The sequence below is a fragment of the Mytilus trossulus genome, chromosome 10 (assembly GCF_036588685.1).
Source record: "Mytilus trossulus isolate FHL-02 chromosome 10, PNRI_Mtr1.1.1.hap1, whole genome shotgun sequence".
Lineage (NCBI taxonomy): Eukaryota > Metazoa > Mollusca > Bivalvia > Mytilida > Mytilidae > Mytilus > Mytilus trossulus.
The window spans coordinates 26445407-26464607 of NC_086382.1; the positions used below are offsets into that span (position 1 = coordinate 26445407).

A 19201-nucleotide genomic window follows, 5' to 3' on the forward strand; every position below is an offset into this window, starting at 1 on the left:
TAATTAACATTTAAACAATTTTCCACTAACAAATAATGTTACTTTATTCAAAAATAAGGCCTGTGATAGCTAAATCTACTAATTTTATTAGATATTATGAATTTTAATGATGATAGATAAACATGCTAATTTATATAAAACTGCATCAGGCACATTTGACACTAGACGGTTTTAGTTATTCGTGAAAGGTGTTTTTTATCATATAACACAACTCGATAAGTACTTTTATCCACGGCTTAGTATATATCTAGGATTTTGATTGGTTAACGCACGTCGTTACAAAACCCATAGCCCCTGTGTGTTGCTAACCCATATCCCCGGACGTTGCTAACCATTATCTGGGGAATTTCACGCAAGTTTTCCTAAGTTCCATGATTGCTCCTTGTGAAATATTGAATTCTGTAGATTATCCATGATGTTTGTAATTAGATATTTAATTCATTATGCCCGCGTCATACTGTCCCGATTTTGACGCCGATAGCAACACGATTATGGAAATTTTCAAAATCGGGACTGATCGTATCCAGATCGGGCCATTCGTAGTGCCATCTTTAACTATCGTAAACCATCGGCCACTTTTTGTAGCCTTCGGGGACAACTTCAGGAAGGGTTTTAAATTTTTTAACATGTTAAAAAATCCTTGAAGGTGCGTCCGATGTTGAGGGTTCGTATTGAGTTCGTATCACAAACAAAAACAAAATCGGATCAAAAGGGGGAGGCGTACGCCCTCTATGCCTCACTCTGAATCCGCCACTGTTTAGATCGTTCAGTTGGAGGACTGGAAAGCAGTTATTTATTAAGGGACATTTTACAGATTTATAGATATAAGAAAATGGTGTATGAGTTCGAGTGAGACAACTTTCCATCAAAGTAATTATTTGTTTAGGGTAAACCATTATAGATCAAAGTAGGTCCTTAAATACGGAGACTTTGCCCACAGCAAACACCACGCTATATAGGAACAAAACATTACTAGTGTTAAACCAATCAAACAGGAAAACCAACGGTCTAATTTGTAAAAACAAAAGGGAGATTCAAAAGTACAGGTCTGATTTTGTCGAATCAATCTGAACGAGGACAGTATGATTCACCTTTGTCACAAGTTAGTTTCATTGTTATCCAATGAAAGTCTTCCATACGTGCGTTGCGAGCATATCGGATATATATTATTTCGGTGCGTTCATTATGAAATTTTCTAAATGTTATCTATGTGAACAATCATTTTGATAGTTAGCTATTTGATTACGGCATTGTTTATTAAACTCTTTTTGATTAGTTTTGCTTCCATAACTTATTGAGAAATTTGTAAGACGTTACCAAAAACATTTTGAATTTAAGCAATGCTCTTAAAACTGCTAATTTACATACAATACTACTAAGAAGTAAAATCACAAAAAATACTGAACTCCGATCCGAGGAAAATTCAAAACAGAAAGTTCCTTATTAAATGGTAAAATCAAATGATAAAACACACCAAACGAATAAATAAAAACTGTCATATTTCTGATTCATTACTGGCATTTTCAAGTTTTGAAAATGGTGGATTGAACCTGGTTTTATAGCGCTTAACCTCTCATGTTTATGACAGTCCAATCAAATTCTGTCATATTTACAACTATACAAATGGAAGTTTTTAACGACCTTGACTGGCTATACAACCCTTGCACGGTCGGTGATTTACAACTATGCGTGAACAAAACAGGCATAATAGGTAAAGTTGTCAAAATATGGGTACAACAGTCTAATATTTATACTAATCGGTACTAATATTGATATAACAAAAACACCGCTATGATATTTTAAAAGTAAGGCATTGATATTTTAAAAGCATCGCATTGTTTATTTATGTATATAAGAAAAACACAGCACTTCAAATTTTACACGGACATAAACTTTAGCTTCTAACTAACTTCTGAATGTATATTTAGACTCAATTGTTATTTATATTTGAACAATAAGTTTTAAAGTTAGTATTTTCTTAATTTTTCGTTGCCGAAAACAACATTTTCTGCATGGAATGTCTGCATATTTACAGTTTGATATTAGACAATATCGCTCATTGATATAAGAAAAGTTTTTATCGATACGCTTCTTCCTTAGACTGGAACTGTGATTAAGTATTTCTAATAAAACAAATGCTTGTACAAATTATGATAAGGAAGCATTGTAATTATATGATTTGTATGCAGTGACCAAATAATGAACCTTAAGTAAGTAAATATATAACTATTGGGTCATGGACTTTACCAAACTTTGGAGTGGAAATTTGAACAAACATAATCTCTATTCATTTTGAACAAGAGAAGTAGACATTAAACATGTGTTAAAGAGGGACAAAAGATACCAGAGGGACAGTCAAACTCATAAATCAAAAATAAACAGACGCCATGGCAAAAAATGAAAAAGACAAACAGACAAACAATAGTACACATGACAAAACCTAGAAAACTAAACAATAAGCACCACGAGCCCAACCAGCAACTAGGAGTAATTTCATGTGCTCCGGGAGGGTAGGCAGAACCTGCTCCACATGTGGCTCCCATCGTCCTATTTATGTGATAACAAATACGGTAAATACTAGTAGTCTAATTATAATTGGTATCTTCATTGAACTTTAATAGTACTTAGTAACAAAGGGACAACTGATGGTCTTGATAGGGTTTACAGGAAAAGAAAAATGTGAAAATACTGCGTATAGATTGAAAAAAGAAGAGAAAAGAGACAAAATGAGACAAAAGAAAAAAAGAATAGACAATAAAAGTGGTTCTAAAATATAAAAAAAAACAAAGTAGCTTGTAAAATAAAAGTTTACAGAATAAGATAATCTCCACTCAGACCCTCGTAGACTATCGCTTGTAATAAGACATACCTTTTATTTTATGATTTGCTGTAACCATGTGTAATTTGTTAATTAATTTATATTGTGGTTCTAGTTTCATTTTGTAATAAATATCATCGTTTGGATGACACTAGGTATATATTTGAATTTAATTTGTTTACAATGTTCTTTTGTGGCTTTTTGAATACAAATACAAAACAAGTATTGCATATGATGTACGCGTGTTTAACAGAGAGATAAAACAGCATCCAAACAATGCATATCGTCTTACGACATGCAAGAAAATTATACTATAACTTTTCCATTTACAATGAAATTTCACTAAAACAAGGAGTCAAATCACACACAACACAACTCCGAGGAAAATTCAAAACGGAGAGTCAAATGATAAAACACATCAAAAGAATGGACAACAACTGTCATATTCCTGACTAAGTACAGGCATCCAAATACTAGTCGTTTACTTTTATTCGAGGTGGTGTCTTTGGCATATGTATATATATCAGAAATATTTTAGTACATAAAATCTACATATGCTTACAAATTCAAAAGGCTTTATATTTGACATGTTGGGGTAGAAGTGAGGCGAAAGATACCAACCAAATGATTATTGAAAATTATAAGTCGACAACAAAGTTACAATGCAATTGCAAAAGGAAACGATAGAAAGACAAACAGAAGTATACAAAACACAACATTGAAAACTATGAATTGAGCAACACAATCCCCATAGAAAATACAACATATCCTACTTCCTTTAAGTACTTACTTAGAGAAGTTTGAATAGTATAATACATTATTCGAAGGTTGATCGGAGTTTAGTTTTCCAGGTTGTTTTTATTACTGCTTTTTGTCATTTGGTCTTTTTTTGTCATGCTTTTGTCAATTTAGAGTCGAATCATGCGTGTGGATTCCCCTTTGGTATATATCGTGTGCCTTTTTTAATAAAAATAAAACTGTTCAAAACTAAAAGACAAATTGAAAGAGTTGATCCTCCGTTGTGTCATAAGGAATGGCCAATGAGATACAAGTCGCTTGTCCTTTTATTGTTCTTTTCTAAAGACAAATTAGGAACTCTTGCTACTGATTTTTTTAGTTTCTAAGGAGACAGCTTCCACTTACTTATTTTTTCGTTTTTCGTTTACTGTTTTGGGGGATTCTATAACCACTTTGTGACTTTTAATTATGTTTGTAGTAATTGTTTTATCTTTGTTAATTATAATCAACTAAAATATGAAATGTCTAACAACTTTAATGTTTGTTTCATCTATGTCGTAGCTAACTAGCTGATTTCGAGTATTTTAAAAGCAAACAACATAAGAATATATTAAAATCATTTTCAATTTTTTATTATCATATTAAGTAACAATACGATTTATTACAATAACAAAATACGATATTAAAAAGTTAAAACGGTAAATTACATTTTTTTAACAGTTACCTCCTAATATCGACCAAATGCTATGGTGGATGTGCATTGTTAACATGATATCCACTAACGACAAAAAAAGAATATACAATCTTGTGTAAAAATGAAAACGTGGTATGATTGCCAATAAGACAACTATCCACAAAAGACCAAAATGACACAAACATTAACAACTATAATGACTATAGGTAACATGTTTAAACATTAACTATGGAAACACTAAAACGGAAATTTTGAAACTGTAATTCTTTAACATGTACGCCTGACTTACATTATTAGTTAGATATGCAAAAGATATTGCGAAAAAAACTACCAAAGATCGCTGAAATGACAGTGAAACCTTTCCGGTATTTCAGTGTCAATGTTGCTAACAAATATCTATAATAATTTATAATTAATTACAAATATTATCAAAACGATTCCCCGGCACTGCATTGAAGTTAACACTTATGGGGTAAATGGGTTAAAAAGTCCAAAAGTTTTGACAAATCTTATATCTGATATCTTCAAAGGGTCGAAGTATTCAAATTATGACATTTGTGATTTTAACATGTTTAATGAAAACATTTTACGAAAAATCGATTTAACCAATAATTTTGTCTCAAACTAAAATTTGAAAATGGTTCAAATGTGAACATCAATCTAAGAAATAAGGGAAATTTCAATGTAAACTAACTAAGAGAAATGTATCAATTTATAGTTTGATTGTTTGTTAAACTTTACAATATTATTAAACTGACATAAAGTCTATAAATATATATGAGCCTTATTCTCTACATGCTTGAACATTGGGTCAAAGTCACAAATTTCGCTTCCTTCTGAGAATAAAATGAGCTGGTGCATCTTTTCTGTTTTAGATTCAGCATACATAAAACTAATAAATATTTAAATGAAAACATTTCTAATATGAACCTTTTTGTGTTAGGGTCACCTTAATAATTTGTATGTTTTATTGTTGTGTTAATCATGTGTGGTTTTTTTGGTTGTTTTGCTTTTTGAGAATATCTCAGACGTCTTTCAATTGTAAACATTTTGTTAACTTTGTAATTTTGTCAAAATTGGTTATAACTGTATAATGTAAGACTAACAGCTGTGTCATTTTTACACTTTGAAGATTAAGTGTTTATCCTAAACAGCCTTCTGAACTCTTCTCTAATTTCCGGTATTCTCCAAGCATAAATAAAAGGATTGGATAACGAATTGATCAGAAATGGAAATAAAAGAATAATTCGAACCTGCATTGTTATAGGTGTATTCGAATCTCCCATGACTTTTGAAAATGTGTGTTGACATCAATAGGTATAGCAACATCGTTCTGGGTCGTACAGATGTCGGTTTTATTTTTCAGATACATCGTTCCTTCATTCAAGTTCTCGTCATGTACCCAGTTATCTTTTTTTGGTGATACTTTATGATTGAAGTTCGAGGTAGCTTTTAAATTATCTAAATGAATTTCTATATCTCCTATTATGCTTACTGAAGTAGCATCTGCCATATTTTGGTTATACTCAATGTCAAAAGAAACGTGTTTCGGTGAAACTGCAGCACTTTGCCCTGTTGTTGAGATAGAGGCCTCCACATGGCAAGTAAAGTTTTTCTCCTCTTTCACAACGTCCATCGGGGCAATTGTTCCTTTAAAATATAATTTCCATATAAGTAAACTAGTGATCGCTGACATTATGAATAATAGAAATATTATTACAGTTATCGGTCAAAGATTAACAATTATGATAATATAAAAACTGTCCCGGTAATAAACAAGTGGTCTACAAATATGCATGAATCCCTCATGAGGAGGCAATATAGTTCCACAAAACGAAAATATAAGCACAAGGCACAAAGATCCTCCAATGTATATGTATTTATTCTTATCAAATGTGGTCACTATTCCAAAGTTATACGACCTTACAACTAAATATCTTTGTAAATACAGAATGAATATCAAACAATAGTTTGATTGCAGACCGAATGTAACAATAAATATCTGTAGGAGACACGAGTCTACATGTTCATGTTTTAATACAGTTCCTAACGAAAACATTGTTGATGAAATCCCTAAAGTAATATCGCTGAAAAACAACACCAAAATAGTAAGATGATGGAAAGTTTTCTTAAGAGCCTTAAAGCAAACAATGATGTAAGCGATGTCGATTAAAACCGACGCTGCTGCTAATGACGTGAATAAAACTGTAACAGTAGTACCAACTTCATCATCCTGTAGTGTGATATCTGTTTCCTAAAAAATCAAACAAAATACACTTAACTACCATTTAACTTTGCATATATATCGCAATTCGTATTCAATGCGTGTGTTTGATAATGGCAAAGGTACGTTTATATTTTAATGAATGTGATCAACATATAACTATATGCAGTTAATTTCATTTACCGTAAATTCTTGATTCCTGAGATTGTCCCAGGTTCATGTGTTTGGTTTTGATGTTGTATTTGTTATTCTCATAAGATTTTGTCTAACGCTTAGTCCGTTTCTGTCTGCGTTTCATTTTTCGATGTTGTGTCGTTGTTCTCCTCTTATATATAATGCGCTTCCTTCTAGTTTGTTACCCCGATTATGTTTTTTGTCCATGAATTTATGAGTTTTGAACAGCGGTATACTACTGTTGCCTTTATTAATCAATAAAAGAGGTATTACATAAATCATGGTTAATTGATTACAGTTGTTGCGGTATACTACTGTTGCCTTTATTCATCAATAAAAAGGTATAACATAAATCATGGTTAATTGATTACAGTTGTTATATCGAATGAACAGCGGTATACTACTGTTGCCTTTATTCATCAATAAAAAAGGTATAACATAAATCATGGTTAATTGATTACAGGTACATAAATCATGGTTAATTGATTACAGGTACATAAATCATGGTTAATTGATTACAGTTGTTACATTAATCATGGTTAATTGATTACAGTTGTTATATCGAATGAACAGCGGTATACTACTGTTGCCTTTATTCATCAATAAAAAAGGTATAACATAAATCATGGTTAATTGATTACAGGTACATAAATCATGGTTAATTGATTACAGTTATTACATAAATCATGATTAATTGATTACAGTTGTTATATCGAATAACTTTTTTTATTTTGCTTTTTAATGTTGATTCCTTAATTATGGAATACAATCAACAACAAAAATATTTTAAAGGTTAGACAGTATTGGAAAACGACTTGCATTTATTAAATGCTTTAATATTTGACTTATTTGTCTACATTTTACCAATAAATCTGTTTTAATCAGTAAAAAAAAAAACGCACAGAAGACAAAACAAGGAAAACTAAAGACTAAGCTACATGAACCCTACCAACAACTGGGGGTGATATCAGGTTCTCCGAAGAGTTAAGCTGACCCTGCTATACATTTGGTATCAGTCGTATTGCTCATGTTATTACAAATCCTATAAATAGTCTAAGGGAGCTACCATTTGATATTTATGGGGGGACTAGAATGAAAAAGTTTGTCCAGCATTTAGTTTTAGCTGTAATCTATGCCCTGCCTTTTTATTTTTCACTCTGTTCGGTCCTGCCTTTTTGTTTTTAGTTTGTCCTGACTTTTTAACCTAAATTGTCGTCCTGACTTTTTTTGTTTGCAAGTGTCTCATCCTGCCATTTTTTTACTCAAAACTCCTGTCCTGTCTATTTTTTTCAAATTTTATTCAAGCCCACCCCCCCCCCCCCCCCCCCTAAAATCAAATGGAAGCTCCCTTTTACGGTAGGTCACATTCTTGAAAAGGAAAGGGTATTGTTGTAACGACATAAGGAACATATCCGATATCATCTGTGAAACGGTTATTTCATAACGGTCAACTAACTCGTGATTGATTGTCACCTAAGGAATAGTTATTCATGTTTGATTAACAAGAATTTGTATCATCAAATAATTTATCCGCAAGATGGCGAAAATGCAACAAATGATTTACAACAGGAAGAAAGGAATACTTTACAAATCATTGGAATATTTTTAAGTTATTGGAACTTATAAATACATCTAAACAATGTAAGCTAGACATTCTAGGAATAACGGTCAACCGTAAGTTGTAAGCATAGTATATACTGAAATCATCTTTGTTTAAACGGATAGTAAATTGAGCGATAGAATGTTAAAATAAGAAAATATAGTTTTTTAAAGGGTCGACAATGTTCCCAAAAATTCCTGAAAAGTACCTTTATTTAAAGAGTACATCTGCAAACTATGTAAAACTATCCAACAAATGACACTCATTGACATTTCCTCTTAAAGATAAATTAAAGTAATCGACCATGATGTGCGAAGTGTAAAAATATTGAATAACAAAGAAACGTGTTCTTTTATAAATATAAAACCAAGTTACAATGAGACAAAACAATTTTAAATTAGATTCCATCTAAGTCTTTTCTGTAAATTGGGTATGTTTGGAATTGTCGAATCTATTTGTAATAGCAAATCTGTATTATGTTAATCAATGTTCAGTATGTGATGTTTTGTTGATGTTTTTACATAGTTCATCTGTAATGATGACAAAACGCAATATTTGGAATTATTCAAACAATCAGTGAGTTTGAAATTAAGGCACTACATATGCATCAATCTAGTCCTGATTTTTTTTAGATTGTTTGTACTTACATTCATAGTGTATTAGTAACTCTGGTTTTTTTTTATCAAATCTGAAGGCATTTGTCCTGAAAAAAAAAAATGGCTATCAATTTGTTCTTTAATAAACTAAATTCACTTTGGGTATCCATCATGTTTTCAAAGCATCTACAATACTACACATTTTAATCAAACATGCTTAGCTTTTCTGTTTCAGATATATCTCAGCATGTAACTATCAGTTAAAGGATTGTGTATGATATTGATTATCAGTAATGGCTCAAGTTATTCTTTTTATTCTTTTGAGCTCAAGTTTATAAACAGACAAACATTAGTACCCATAACACAACATAGAAAACGAATAAATAAGCAACAAGAACGTATTTCTCTTCTTTTTTTTTAGCTCAAATTATTATATCTATAAATCCATGAGAAGTTTATATCCGTTATGCATGATGTTCCTATAGAAGTAAAGAAGACTAGGTTTTTCTCGTTTGAATTGTTTTACATTGTCATATCGGGGCCTTTTATTGCTGACTATGCGGTTTCGGCTTTGCTCATTGTTGAAGGCCGTACGGTGACTTATACTTGTTAGAGTCTGTAACATTTTGGTCTCTTGTGGACAGTTGTCTCATTGGCAATCATACCACATCTTCTTTTTTATACAAAGATGTACATATGAGGTTTTGTTTAGAATGCAAGACGACATACGTTATATGCCAGCATCATGATTTTATATTTGAGTTTGTTTTTAATATTTCATGCAACATTGTTTTCCAATATAATTGAGTTCAAAGAAAGTCCCCAATTACAAAAAGCGTTTGAAAGCAAGTTTCAGATTTTAATTCTCCAATTATAATACTAACAAACTGTACAGCATACTTAAACGAAACCGTTATACATTTTGGGCAATATTTTTTTGGATTTAATATGTCTTCTTATTGGCCGAGACACAAGTTTATACGGTTAAAGATATTATATTATCACGTGACCGTGATGCCATCAAAGATGTGTTTCATGATTAACTACTAAAGGATGTTTGCTCCTCTTTTTTAGTGATTTTTCCCCAGATATTCCGAAACCTCTGGTTTATTCCAGGTACTACTTTCAAAAATTTTGCTCACTAAGCCCTTCTTTTTCGTTCCATAATTTGATTATATATCATAGTTTGAAATGTCATTTTTGACAATCTTATATAATCAATGTTAATATTTTATCATTTTGGAAAGAAACAAAGGAGCCAATGTTAAGTGTATAAAAACATCTAGAGAGAATAATTTCCCGCCAAATTTTTATTGCTTGTATCTCAAAAACAAAAAGGACCCTGAATTTAGTTCTGCTGTTTTAGATTCTTCATTCATATCTTGTCAATTTATAACAGTCTTTAAAAAGCTTTTTATTTTGATTCAGTGTAGCGAACATCCTTCAAAATGGAATTTATAATTGAACTATGACTATATGTGGTATGGGCTTTGCTCATTGTTGAAGGCCGTAAGGTGACCTATAATTGTTAATGTTTGTGTCATTTTGGTCTTTTGTGGATAGTTGTCTCATTGGCAATCATACCACATCTACTTTTTTATATGAGGCGTGATTGTAATATTTTTTTCTGTCTTTTCTAAGTTATATAAATCATATAATGGAAACTTTAATATCTGACTACGCACGTTGTTTGTGGTGTACTACATATTTGATGTCGTTTCCTCGTAGACAGTAACATTTATTACAGTAATTCATTAAACAAAACCATATTAATGAAGTCCTCTAGTTTCGCAATGAGCACTGTCACTTTAGCAGCAACTAAATAGTTCAATTATTTTTGTTCTTGCATTGAAAATAAGGTAAAATATTGACATTGTCAACGATACACAGGTTGAAAAGAAATTGTCACAATTTGCTGAAAATACTACTTTATTGATGGGAGTTAGAACTCCCATTAGGAAACACTTTTATATTTAGACTATTTTGCAAATTGTAGGGACTGAACCTTAACTTCACAAAAAAGTTATTAGCTAAACATATAAACGAGTTATATCACATGTTTGTTCTGATAGAAATCTCTTTGTGCTATAACTACTTTAAACTTATTAGGTGTCAGTTTTGATATAGATCTCGAGAAAATTTAAAAAAATCAATTAATTTGGAAAGAATTATACAGATTGGAGATACTTTAAAGCAATGGACTAAAAGGAATTCATATGTAATAGGAAACCAATTTTTGTTTAGAGAATAAATGAACTTATTTTTAAAAATATAAATAACTGGCTTAAACATAGAACACGAAAGAAATTTTGATCAAAGATTATTTTGAGGGTGGTTTAAAATCCTTCATTTGAATATGTTTCGAACAGCACTTAAATTAATAAAGGATAAGAAGGATTTTGCAGAATGATAGTACTATCATGGCAATTTTTTTTTTTAAATATAGATAGGAAAAAGTGTGTATTTGTGGTTTTTATGATATTAGACAAATTTATATGACAAAATAAACAATTTATTGTGAAAGATGTACTACGAACCTAGAAAATGATTATTCAAAAATAGGAAATTTTACTTATGATTCATCTTAAATCCATTATGAATAAATGATAATATTGAAAATGGACATAAATTAGTAACTTAACAAGAATTATTTAAAACTTATAACGATTTGTAGAAGATAGCATAGACCAACATGGATGGTACATATGTCTATGTATGTATATTTCTTTTGACAATTTAAGCAAAACTGTAACATGAACACAGATTTTCTTAAATTAAACTGTGTCATTTCGGCAGTGAAAAAGGCTTTACGATAGTTAACTATAATACATTGGAGAGTAGGATAGCTGTTAAAAAATTAAATATATATCTAAAATTTAATAATATATATGCGTTTAAGGTGGCTCGGGCCCATTCGAAGTTTCTATCAGAAGTGCCGTATGTTTTGTTATTTTATTCTTTAAAGAAAATGAATCAAATTGGTCGAAAAAAATAGGGGGTCAAGGACCATTTTAGCTCACAATTTTACTTATAAACTGGTATGTAAAAGGGACCATTTTCCAATAAAATGATAGGGAAAATAGAGGTGTGGACTTATTTTTATCGGAATATCAAAAAAACGTTCTATGACAATTGGTACAAAACTGTAATATGAAAAGCTGGAATATAGCTTCAAAGAATTTATGGGTCAATAAAAGACATAGGTCACCGATAAGGAAACAAATATATTTTGCCTTAAAACCCAAATTTTGCGGGAAAATGGTGAAAATGGGTGAAATGTCATTTTGACCCTTAAACAAATACGGATAATAACAAAAATATTCTATTAGTCACATAACTACAATGATTTAACATTTCTAATCAATCAAAATATTTCAAAAAATTATATCGAATTTACGACAAATAATTTTGTAATTCATGCGTTTAACTATATGCGCAGTCGAATGGCCCCGAGCCTCCTTAAGAAAATCTGCTATTGAATAATGCTTATAATATAATTACTTATAACAAGATACCAATAATTTATTTTTGAGTAATAAAATATATTGCCATGCTATGTTTCTGGTCGGTGTTGCTAGCTGCTACGAAAGAAATAAGTATAGTAAATTTTACTAATATTTTTCATCAGGACTATGATGCATTTATTTTCTTATTCTAACTGTTAATTATGATTATTTATTAATTTATTTATTTTTACAATTTTGTTAACTTTTTTCTTTTGACCTCTATATGTCAAATATATCCAATTATGATGTATTTATTATAATGACATTGCATATATCTTACATGTATTATATTATACTAGAACACACCCGTGACATCGCGGGTCCGTGACTGAATTAAAGTATATAACTATGCGCAAGCCTTACTTTAGTATTAGTATTGTCATCTGATGAAAATCATGCCGATTAATAAGATACACAGTTTTCTCTGCTTTCAAATCTTTCTGTTTGAACCCGTCGAACTGGAACTTATCAATTATTGGTCATGATAAATACTAATTACTTGGAAAACAAAAGGTCCTGGAATGGAGTATTTTTCATCAACAGCATTATCCTATATTAGTTATAAATTAAGTTGAATTCTTTGATTCGCTATTTTACGTCCCTCATGCCCGCTAACAAATTGAAAACTGTACCTATACGCCTTATTTTTAGTCCAGATTTTTAGTATTCGTATTGTTATCTTAGAAAGTCTTACTGATTAAAATACTACAATAGGTAACAATTTGACAATTTAGTAGTGTCAACCCTGTGGTTATGACCCGTGTATATAGCATATTAATCATGCATACACTGTCAGATGCGGAACGTATAGATAAGGTAATAAGTAACAGGTGATTATACTATTGGTATTGGTATCGGTATCGGACTCGGCCCGGAACTTCTTAATTATTGGCAATATTAATTACGTGGAAAACAAAAGGGCCTGTAGTGGTGTAATTTTTAATCTACACCTTTGTACTATATAAGTTGTATATAAAGTTGAATTCTTTTATTCGTCGTTTTCACGTGATGACGGCTGACAAATTGGACCTCGTAATTTTAGTAGTATAGATGTATGTCACGCATATGTTTTACTTGTATTAAATTTTTAAAAAAATAAGAATAAAAGACCCGTGTACAGGTTGAATAAATAAAAAAATATGGTAACATAGAAAGTGATTATAAAACATGGAACGATATACATATCATTTGAATGAAAACTTTATTATAAGTTCAATCAGAAGGACAGTTATGTAATGTTAACATTGTAATAAGTTCAATCAGAAGGACAGTTATATAATAAAAACATTGTAATAAGTTCAATCAGACGGACAGTTATGTAATGTTAACATTGTAATAAGTTCAATCAGAAGGACAGTTATGTAATGTTAACATTGTAATAAGTTCAATCAGAAGGACAGTTATATAATAAAAACATTGTAATAAGTTCAATCAGAAGGACAGTTATGTAATGTTAACATTGTAATAAGTTCAATCAGAAGGACAGTTATGTAATAAAAACATTATTTAGATTTTAGCGAGAGAAATTTATGTATTACTGAAAAAAAATTACACAAGGGTTTTCGATATCACAAACTGGTTAAAACATTTACTAAATTTGATCACCGGTAAAAGGAAATAATTCGTAAAAATAACTCAACATGTAGACATCTTATACGTTCAGGTATTTCACATCCAATATTTTATGGAAACATTCTTTATAAAGCACAAAAATGTCAGTATTCTCCTCAGAAACTTACAAAACCTTTAAATAGACTTATTAAAAGGGATATAGTTACGATACTGTTGTCAGGTCATTAAAGATTGCATATTTTGGCTTTAATATTGATTCACTTATAGGGTCTTTGTATCGAAACTAAACACATTTATTTCTAAAAAACAGTTGTTGACATGACACGGATTATGTTCTTCTCACATATTTTATGATAGTATGATACTAAACCCCTAACGGGAGGGATTATACCTGATATTCATATGATGAAGACATAATCTTTCAATCAGTTTAATTGAGGTCTGGAGATGGCATGTCAGTTAACTGCTAGTAGTCTGTTGTTATTTATGTATTATTGTCATTTTATTTATTTTCTTTTGTTACATCTTTTGACATCGGACTCAGACTTCTCTTGAACTGAATTTTAATGTGCATATTTGTATGCGTTTACTTTTCTACATTGGCTGGAGGTATAGGGGAAGGGTTGAGATTTCATAAACATGTTTAACCCCGCGCAATTTTGCGCCTGCCTCAAGTCAAGAGCCTCTGGCCTTTGTTCGTCTTGTATGATTTTTAATTTTAGTTTCTTGTGTATAATTCGGAGTTTAGTATGACTAGTATGCATATTTTTAGGGGCCAGCTGAAGGACACCTACGGATGCGGGAATTCTCGCTACATTGAAGACCCATTGGTTGCCTTCGGCTGTTGTCTGCTCTATGGTCGGGTGGTTGTCGCTTTGATACATTCACCATATCCTTTCTCAAATTTATTGTAATAAGTTCAATCAGAAGGACAGTTATTTAATAAAAAACTTTGTAATAAGTTCAATCAGAAGGACAGTTATTTAATGAAAACATTGTAATAAGTTCAATCAGAAGGACAGTTATGTAATAAAAACATTGTAATAAGTCAATCAGAAGGACAGTTATATAATAAAAACATTGTAATAAGTTCAATCAGAAGGACAGTTATATAATAAAAACATTGTAATAAGTTCAATCAGAAGGACAGTTATGTAATAAAAACATTGTAATATGTTCAATCAGAAGGACAGTTATGTAATGAAAACATTGTAATAAGTTCAATCAGAAAGACAGTTATGTATTGAATATATTTTATTATAGCACGGGGTAACACAAAATTATCAGTATTGTAACGCAATCGATGCTATTTTAAGCAAATCAAACGCCCAAAAAAACTCCTGACTAATACAGTTCTAAAGTTATTGAGACAATATCAGAAAGTAAAGATTGAATTACTCGAACCCACAAAATAACGTTGTTGAAATAACTTAGGTGGTTAGAAGGTTGTATGGTCCAAAAAATATAACATTTACATTATAACAAGAAATAGCAAGTATCAGACTATTAAATGTTGTTAATCAGAAATAATTGCGATGTTTTTTATTGCAAAAAATTATTATGGCTACCATTGCAATAATTTGAACTCGCATTCAGACTTTTTTCATATGAATTAAAAAGGGTTTTTCTCAATGTCGCAAAAAATTAAATTGTGATTTCGTCTACAGTCCACAGTTTTCGCAGTACATTAAAATTATATATCGCAAAATATAAGTTCAACATAAATTACAGACTGAAAACTTGAGAAAACTTGAGAGAAAAAATTGAAATTTGCCATTAAATCAGTCTTACCTTCAATTCATACACGTCTTGACCAGACAGTTAACGTATCTTTTTTTCCAACTTTGATTATTGATATCAATTAACACTAATTCTGGACAATTGTATATCGGTATTGATGACGTATGAGCAGGTGAATATAATTTGTAATTGTATAGAAAGGTGACTATGCGAATAAACTAGTATTCTGTTTCAATACACCCTTTTCATCTCTTTTCTATCCACAATAGCCAATGATACCACAGTAATTGACACCTAATTGATATCATATCTTTTTTGTTATTCGATATAAACTTATTTTTGGAAAATGTAATTTTGTGTATGATACTTACAAAATTAATTGAAAATGTTAGGTTTAGATATATTTCTTGAAAATTGATATACATGATTTATTGATTTTATACATTTGAATACAACATTTACAGCTTACATGACTAGCGTTATAAAAGTCTTTAAAAAAAAAACTGGAAAAAAAAAACTTTGTGATTTACTGATTTTCAATTGTTACAAAATCATTACGACGATACTAAACAATATACAAACAAATATTTTAGATTGAGGAACTGAATTGACGTAGAAAGGGAGCAGGAAAATCGATTTTATTTCTTATGAATCAAAACTCCTGCAAATTGATTGGTTAATTACCTGGGTGAAACTAAAAACCACGCCCTTGTTTACCAGGGTAAAAACAAAATGTTGCCAAAATTTCCGAAAAATTATATAATTTTTTTTCTTAAATAACAAAAAAAGCAATATATATTTGACAAAGCCCATCAACATCGGTTTCAAAATTTTATAAGTATTTTTTTAATTTTACATCGCGGTTTAGAAAATAAATGATGAACGCTTCATAAAATGAATCTTACACCGATGTTGAAAATGCATACACCATTCGGCTTTGCCTCAGGAAGAATGAATTCACAAACCGGTGTAATATTCAGTACATCCCTGATAACATCAAGATAAAAAGTAATGTAGCTTTTGACTGCTACTAATAGATATCCGTTCACCACCCGCCATGCGAATCTATATCCCGTCAAATTGGGAATATGACAAAGCTGGTATTGCCTTTTCTGTTATATAAAGACATACGAAAACGAAAACATATGGCTATAAAAAAAGAAGATGTGGTATGATTGTCAATCAGACCACTCGCCACAAGAGACAAAATGACACAGATATTATCATTATAGGTCACCGTACGTTCCTAAATATTGAGCAAAGCCCATACTGCATAGTCAGAATTCCCCGAAATGACAAATGTAAAACACTTTTTTTGAGAAAAATCTTACAGCCTAATTCATGTACAAACAAATGAACGAAAAACAAATGTTTAACTCTTAACTTTAACAACCACTGAATTACAGGCTTCTGACTTAGGACAGACACATACAGAATGTGGCGAAATTAAACATGTTAGCGGGATCACAACCACCCCCTAACCTCGGTCAGCGGTAAAACAGTAAAACATAAGAACGAACTATAAAAATCAGTTAAAAAGGGCGCAAATATTCAGCAGGATACAACTTAAAATACATCTAACAAAAGAAACAAATATTTACCGAAATTTTATTTGCATTACCTTTTTTATTTTAAATTTGCTCGCTTTGTCAAATTAATAATTAGCATGATTAAGAAGATCGTTGGCGATTTTTTTTATTTCATCGTTGAGATATGTGCAAATGTGAGACAATACCATCATAAAAACTAGTTATCATAGCCCAAATGAAATATAAGCAGGAAAAGTATTTTCCAAACATACATGACAATATAAGTGTAGTCATAGGTATTAACTAATATGTATATACACAAAAAAAAATGACAAAAAAAATCAAAACGGAAATAGAAAATAGAAAGCCCAAACACATCAAACGAATGAACAACACATATCATATTCCTTACTTGGTCTTTTTTGTATTACATTTTTTTACTAGAAACATCATTTTTGTTCCTTTTGTACTTATGTTTTTTTCGAAACAAAAACTTTACTATAAATATCAAACCATAATTTTAGCTCTTCCGACTACTGAACAATTTGAAAACTAGTTGTGTGTGTCAAAACCAAATGATCAAAATTTAAAACATTTTAAATGTGACAAAACTTATACCATCGTAAAATTTGATTTTGCTTATAAAATAGAAAAAATATAATCATCAAAATACTGAACTCCAAGAAAATGTCAAAGCAGAGAGTCCCAAATCAAACGGCAAATTCAAAAGTTGAATCACATCGTCCTTCTGTCCATTAGTTTTAGTTTTCAGAGTGGATCAATTTAAATTAATATTTGCCTTTCAGATTGATTCAAACGTGTCATATACAAGGACATTAAAACCAGGGTTTCTACATGAACAAATGCCCTGTACCAAGTCGGGAGTATGCTAGTTCAATTGATGTGTTTAAGGTTATTTTTTTTAATTTGGAATATTTAATATATGTTTATAGATTCCGATCATTTCATCTAAACTGAACCAAATATCAAAATCAGCAGTTTTTAAGACAACTTTCCGTATAGTATATTTACGTACTGATATCAAATGAAAAGAAAAAGTACTGTGTTGTCCCATTAGAAAACTTAGTTTTATCCTTGAATCTCATTTCTAATCACCAACAAGCAATACAAATAATCATGTGTAATTTCTTGAAGGCCAAACAAAGGGTTTTCTATTGTTTTCTCGAAAGAGCAAGTATTTAACAAATAATCTAACAATGATGGTCGGGATTTTAAATTTCATTATACGTCAATTCAAATATAACAGTTAAATAACTACTTAAAATCACAGGTAACTATCCACGTGGATTCCCTAAACTCCAAAGTAAATAGGACTTGGAGCCAATTAAAGCATCTCTGACATGTAAAGCATTTGTTGTTTTTGTAATTCACAGATTCACATGTAATGAACCCAAAAAAAAATATATGTCTTTTTTATTAAACAAAAATATCATAGAAAAATTAGAATCATAAAATGATTTTTCATTAATAAACAAACAAAATCAGAGAAACTGCGAATGCAACTGTTCAACAAATATGATTGGAGCAGGGTTAGGCTGAAGATTTTAATGTCTGATCCGAAAACATCCAACAAGGCTTCTGACAAAATTTATCATCTTAGGTGTTTTCACTGGTTTTGCCTCCACTATAATATAAATATAGAAAATAAGTATCAAAAGCAACGTAGTCACCCATTTTCTTAATAATCACATTTTTTTTTATTTTTTGAAACGAGGTAATTCATCTAACTAACTTTCGTTATAAGTCAATTTGAAAATAGCGATAACTGGGATCAATGGTGTCAATACGTTCAAAGTCACAACTATTAAAATACAATTTAAAATACTGCATAATTATGTAAATATTACCTGTAACCATTTTCTCTTTAAATTCCTTTGATTTAAGTTTTTCGTTTGACTTAGTTTCTTTTGCTCCAGGTTTGTCCTTCCCATCAAATTAACTGGCTTCGGCTAATCTTTTCTTGCGTAATTTGTTTGTTTTCACCTTTCC

General features: G+C 30.5%; 1 long non-coding RNA gene across 1 annotated transcript; it reads right to left on the bottom strand.

Annotated features, from left to right (window-relative positions):
* Positions 1 to 6193: 6193 nt before the first annotated feature.
* Positions 6194 to 15806, bottom strand: LOC134686127 (uncharacterized). The gene is made up of 3 exons (XR_010101548.1): positions 15714 to 15806; positions 8896 to 8951; positions 6194 to 6504 (listed from the first exon to the last, which is right to left on the bottom strand). It is a non-coding gene; the product is annotated as an uncharacterized LOC134686127 (long non-coding RNA).
* Between the last annotated feature and the right edge of the window lie 3395 nt (positions 15807 to 19201).